The following is a 7,120-nucleotide window of genomic DNA, read 5'->3' on the forward strand; positions in this document are numbered from 1 at the left end:
CTCTCCTCATCTCTCCTCCACCTCATCCTGCTGCTGCTGTCACTGGGGTGATGTCTTTGCATGTTGTTGCCATGGACACCACATGAAGGGCCAGATAAGAGGGGACCAACACAATAAACCTTATTAAAATCGCAGGCAGCGTGCGGTGGGCTACAGATCAAACAGAGGCCTGCAGCCCCATGTTCAGCTTTCAAAAACACAATAATATGGACATAAATAATACCTCAATCATCACCAAAACATAAATTACATAGTCATTTGCTGTTTGAAGTGCACTAGACCTTCCTCTCTGTTCTCATATACCGACTGGCAATGAAAATGTGTTCCATCTCCTGTCGCTAAGGACCTACAGTGCATTCGGAAAGTATTCAAACCCCTTGACTTTTTCCACATTTTGTTACGTTACAGCCTTATTCAAATCAAATCAAATGTTATTTGTCACATACACGTGTTTAGCAGATGTTATAGCGGGTGTAGCGAAATGCTTGTGCTTCTAGCTCCGACAATGCAGTAATACCTAACAAGTATTATCTAACAATTTCACAACATATACCCAATACACACAAAACTAGTAAGGAATGGGATTTAAGAATATATACATATATGGACAAGCAATGACAGAGCGGCATGGACTAAGATACAGTAGAATATTATAGAATAGAATGCAGTAAATATACACTGCTCAAAAAAATTAAGGGAACACTTAAACAACACAATGTAACTCCAAGTCAATCACACTTCTGTGAAATCAAACTGTCCACTTAGGAAGCAACACTGATTGACAATAAATGTCACATGCTGTTGTGCAAATGGAATAGACAACAGGTGGAAATTATAGGCAATTAGCAAGACACCCCCAATAAAGAAGTGGTTCTGCAGATGGTGACCACAGACCACTTCTCAGTTCCTATGCTTCCTGGCTGATGTTTTGGTCACTTTTGAATGCTGGTGGTGCTTTCACTCTAGTGGTAGCATGAGACGGAGTCTACAACCCACACAAGTGGCTCAGGTAGTGCAGCTCATCCAGGATGGCACATCAATGGGAGCTGTGGCAAGAAGGTTTGCTGTGTCTGTCAGCGTAGTGTCCAGAGCATGGAGGCGCTACCAGGAGACAGGCCAGTACATCAAGAGACGTGGAGGAGCCCGTAGGAGGGCAACAACCCAGCGGCAGGACCGCTATCTCTGCCTTTGTGCAAGGAGGAGCAGGAGGAGCACTGCCAGAGCCCTGCAAAATGACCTCCAGCAGGCCACAAATGTGCATGTGTCTGCTCAAACGGTCAGAAACAGACTCCATGAGGGCCCGACGTCCACAGGTGGGGGTTGTGCTTACAGCCCAACACCGTGCAGGACGTTTGGCATTTGCCAGAGAACACCAAGATTGGCAAATTCGCCACTGGCGCCCTGTGCTCTTCATAGATGAAAGCAGGTTCACACTGAGCACGTGACAGACGTGACAGAGTCTGGAGACGCCTTTGAGAACGTTCTGCTGCCTGCAACATCCTCCAGAATGACCGGTTTGGCGGTGGGTCAGTCATGGTGTGGGTGGCATTTCTTTGGGGGGCCGCACAGCCTTCCATGTGCTCGCCAGAGGTAGCCTGACTGCCATTAGTTACTGAGATGAGATCCTCAGACCCCTTGTGAGACCATATGCTGGTGCGGTTGGCCCTGGGTTCCTCCTAATGCAAGACAATGCTAGACCTCATGTGGCTGGAGTGTGTCAGCAGTTCCTGCAAGAGTAAGGCATTGATGCTATGGACTGGCCCGCCCGTTCCCCAGACCTGAATCCAATTGAGCACATCTGGGACATCATGTCTCGCTCCATCCACCAACGCCACGTTGCACCACAGACTGTCCAGGAGTTGGCAGATGTTTTAGTCCAGGTCTGGGAAGAGATCCCTCAGGAGACCATCCGCCACCTCATCAGGAGCATGCCCAGGCGTTGTAGGGAGGTCATACAGGCACGTGGAGGCCACACACACTACTGAGCCTCATTTTGACTTGTTTTAAGGACATTACATCAAAGTTGGATCAGCCTGTAGTGTGGTTTTCCACTTTAATTTTGAGGGTGACTCCAAATCCAGACCTCCATGGGTTGATGAATTTGATTTCCATTGATAATTTTTGTGTGATTTTGTTGTCAGCACATTCAACTATGTAAAGAAAAAAGTATTTAATAAGGTTATTTCATTCATTCAGATCTATGATGTGTTGTTTAAGTGTTCCCTTTATTTTTTTGAGCAGTGTATATATTTCCCTTTATTACTTTCCAACCCCACCATCCCTTCCCTAATTGGAGTAAACCAGTGAACATCAATGCTTAGGCCTCTACTTCATGCTTATACATACTATATACATTTTATGGAAACAGTCAATAATTCTATTTTGTTTGTTTTTACTCCTGAACTTCCTCCGATCATTTTCATGATGTCCATCTGGTATGCTTCTATATGCCATATCTTTCTAACTGTGCTCTTTCACAAAAGCTCACAATATATAACCTATATACTTATTATGGACACAGTATGCTTAGATTAATAATAATAATAATAATAATATGTCATTTAGCAGATGCTTTTATCAAAAGCAACTTACAGTCATGTGTGCATACATTTTTATGTATGGGTGGTCCCGGGGATCGAACCCACTACCCTGGTGTTACAAGCGCCATGCTCTACCAATTGAGCTACAGAGGACCACACATTATTAGTTATCTTGTTGTTATTACTTGTTAGTTGTTATTAGTCCCATCCTTCAACTCCATTCAACACCACCCAACCATCTCTTAACACCATCCATATTGGATTTCTATTTGCCATATATTTTTCAACTGTACTGTGATGTTTTACAAAAGTTCTGAACCTTTCTATTCTCATCGTTTCTACTGTTTGTGAATTGAAAATAAAATGTTTTGCTAAAAGTATTATTATATTATTGATCGATTGACTATGACTTTTCAGATCACCCAGTACTGCTATCTGCAGGGTCAGCTCCATGCAAATATTGCAATCCTTCAGCCATTCCTGGACCTGTGTCCAGAAACAAGCTACAAATGGACAATACCAAAACAAATGATCTAATGATTCTGTCTCTTCACAGCCAAATCTGCAGAGCTGGGAAGATTGTATCCCCCATACAAATAACATTCTATTGGTAGCAAGAATTGTATATAATAATTTACATTGAAAAATTATAAGTTTTGAATCTGGCGTCATTTTGCGTATCAGTTCATAAACACTATGCCATGGAATCGGTACGTCAAAAATCTCTTCCCAACTATTATGCAATCTATATGGGACGGCTGTCAATCTTTTGGTCCTTAAATGAAACTGGTAAACTTTTTTATTTATCACAATTTTCTTTAATCAATTATGTTCTTTAATGCAAGGCCGACAGACATGTTCCTTACTTTTTCCTCCTTCCACTTTCCTCTTCCATTTTTGCGGTAATGCTGCAATTATTTGGTTGTAATTTTGGGTAGAGCAGACATTTCCATATGTTTTTGTTAGCTGCATGTGCAACATAACTCCACCATTCCTACCGGTAATATCATTTATGCAGATTATACCTTTTTTTTTAAATTTTCTCAAAAAATAACGTTTTTTATCAATTAGTATATTTAAGTTTAACCACAATATTTCTTGCAATATTTGTTCTGTCATTTCTGGAGGATTAAATTGAAATTGCAACCAACTTTCTATGGCTTGTTTTAGAAATAGTGATATTTGGGAGATTATTTCCTTTTCAAATACCTGAAAGTGAGGGGTTGTAATCTGAATAAAGGGAAAAAGTCCCTTCTTGAACATTGGGTGAGACAATCTTACTAGTTTGCTAGAGAACCAGTTTGGATTTAAGTATAATTTTTGTATGACTGAAGCTTTTAGTGATAGGTCTAATGCTTTAATATTTAATAATTTCTGTCCTCCTAATTCTTATTCATTATATAAATAGGCCCGTTTAATTTTATCTGGCTTGCCGTTCCAAATAAAATGGAATATTTTTTTCTCATATAATTAAAAAAACTGTTCACTAGGCGTAGGCAAGACCATAATCAAATAGGTAAACTGGGATAATACTAAAGAGTTAATCAGGCTGATTTTTCCACAAATTTCTCTCTGTACTTTGCTCCGTTCATCTTTCCCTCGATCCTGACTAGTCTCCCAGTCCCTGCCGCTGAAAAACAGCCCCACAGTATGACTCTGCCACCACCATGCTTCACCGTAGGGATGGTGCCAAGTTTCCTCCAGACGTGATGCTTGGCATTCAGGCCAAAGAGCTCAATCTTGGTTTCATCAGACCAGATAATCGTGTTTCTCATGGTCTGAGAGTCCTTTAGGTGCCTTTTGGCAAACTCCAAGCGGGCTGTAATGTGCCTATTACTGAGGAGTGGCTTCCGTCTGGCCACTCTACCATAAAGTCCTAATTGGTGGAGTGCTGCAGAGATGGTTATCCTTCTGGAAGGTTCTCCCATCTCCACAGAGGAACTCTGGAGCTCTGTCAGAGTGACTATCGGGATCTTGGTCACCTCCCTGACCAAGGCCCTTCTCCCCCGATTTCTCAGTTTGGCTGGGTGGCCAGCTCTAAGAAGAGTCTAGGTGGTTCTAAAACTTCTTCCATTTAAGAATGATGGAGGCCTCTGTGTTCTTGGGGACCTTCAATGCTGCAGACATTTTTTGGTACCCTTCCCCAGATCTGTGCATCGACACAATCCTGTCTCGGAGCTCTACGGACAAATCCTTTGCCTCATGGCTTGTTTTTTGCTCTGACATACACTGTCAACTGTGGGACCTTATATAAACAGGTGTGTGATTTTCCAAATAATTTCCAAACAATTGAATTTACCACAGGTGGACTCCAATCAAGTTGTAGAAACATCTCAAGGATGATCAATGGAAACAGGATGCACCTGAGCTCAATTTCAAGTCTCATAGCAAAGGGACTGAATACTTATGTAATAAGGTATTTCATTTTTTAAAATAAATTAGCAAAAATGTCTAAAAACATGTTTTCGCTTTGTCATTATGGGCTATTGTGTGTAGATTGACGAGGGGAAAAAATAATGTAATACATTTTAGAATAAGGCTGTAACGTAACAAAATGTGGAAAAAGGGAAGGGGTCTGAATACTTTCCGAATGCACTGTATGTTATAGTATGGAAAGTATGAAGCTCCTTATAAACTGACTGTGTACATGTAGACAGGATATTACACACTATGCCATCCAGATTTATATAATTAAGGCCATCAGCTGACCATTTTCCTCACAACGACAGCCCCTTTAGTGAATGAAGGTGGTTATGATGCATTTTTACCATTCACCATAATAGAGCAAAACTGTCAGCATTCTAAGACCTATTTTAGATACAGTGGGGGAAAAAAGTATTTAGTCAGCCACCATTGTGCAAGTTCTCCCAATTAAAAAGATGAGAGAGGCCTGTAATTTTCATCATAGGTACACGTCAACTATGACAGACAAAATGAGGAAAAAAAATCCAGAAAATCACATTGTAGGATTTTTAATGAATTTATTTGCAAATTATGGTGGAAAATAAGTATTTGGTCAATAACAAAAGTTTCTCAATACTTTGTTATATACCCTTTGTTGACAATGACACAGGTCAAACGTTTTCTGTAAGTCTTCACAAGGTTTTCACACACTGTTGCTGGTATTTTGGCCCATTCCTCCATGCAGATCTCCTCTAGAGCAGTGATGTTTTGGGGCTGTCGCTGGGCAACATGGACTTTCAACTCCCTCCAAAGATTTTCTATGGGGTTGATATCTGGAGACTGGCTAGGCCACTCCAGGACCTTGAAATGCTTCTTACGAAGCCACTCCTTCGTTGCCCGGGCGGTGTGTTTGGGATCATTGTCATGCTGAAAGACCCAGCCACGTTTCATCTTCAATGCCCTTGCTGATGGAAGGAGGTTTTCACTCAAAATCTCACGATACACGGCCCCATTCATTCTTTCCTTTACACGGATCAGTCGTCCTGGTCCCTTTGCAGAAAAACAGCCCCAAAGCATGATGTTTCCACCCCCATGCTTCACAGTAGGTATGGTGTTCTTTGGATGCAACTCAGCATTCTTTGTCCTCCAAACACGACGAGTTGAGTTTTTACCAAAAAGTTATATTTTGGTTTCATCTGACCATATTACATTCTCCCAATCCTCTTCTGGATCATCCAAATGCACTCTAGCAAACTTCAGACGGGCCTGGACATGTACTGGCTTAAGCAGGGGGACACGTCTTTCACTGCAGGATTTGAGTCCCTGGCGGCATAGTGTGTTACTGATGGTAGGCTTTGTTACTTTGGTCCCAGCTCTCTGCAGGTCATTCACTAGGTCCCCCCGTGTGGTTCTGGGATTTTTGCTCACCGTTCTTGTGATCCTTTTGACCCCACGGGGTGAGATCTTGCGTGGAGCCCCAGATCGAGGGAGATTATCAGTGGTCTTGTATGTCTTCCATTTCCTAATAATTGCTCCCACAGTTGATTTCTTCAAACCAAGCTGCTTACCTATTGCAGATTCAATCTTCCCAGCCTGGTGCAGGCCTACAATTTTGTTTCTGGTGTCCTTTGACAGCTCTTTGGTCTTGACCATAGTGGAGTGTGGAGTGTGACTGTTTGAGGTTGTGGACAGGTGTCTTTTATACTGATAACAAGTTCAAACAGGTGCCATTAATACAGGTAACGAGTGGAGGACAGAGGAGCCTCTTAAAGAAGAAGTTACAGGTCTGTGAGAGACAGAAATCTTGCTTGTTTGTAGGTGACCAAATACTTATTTTCCACCATAATTTGCAAATCAATTCATAAAAAATCCTACAATGTGATTTTCTGGATTTTTTTCTTCTCAATTTGTCTGTCATAGTTGACGTGTACCTATGATGAAAATTACAGGCCTCTCTCCTCTTTTTAAGTGGGAGAACTTGCACAATTGGTGGCTGACTAAATACTTTTTTCCCCCACTGTATGACACACACACAATTCACATTTAAATTACCTTTAAAATTCACAATACACATTGACAATATACAATTCATAGGACACAGGGTATTAGAATATAAGTTTTGTGTTGAAGACATATCGACCAAATTGGTGTGAAGGGTCTCAGTGTGAGCCTGATTG

This window comes from Coregonus lavaretus (genome assembly GCF_964263955.1).
Source record: "Coregonus lavaretus genome assembly, chromosome: 19".
Taxonomy (NCBI): domain Eukaryota; kingdom Metazoa; phylum Chordata; class Actinopteri; order Salmoniformes; family Salmonidae; genus Coregonus; species Coregonus lavaretus.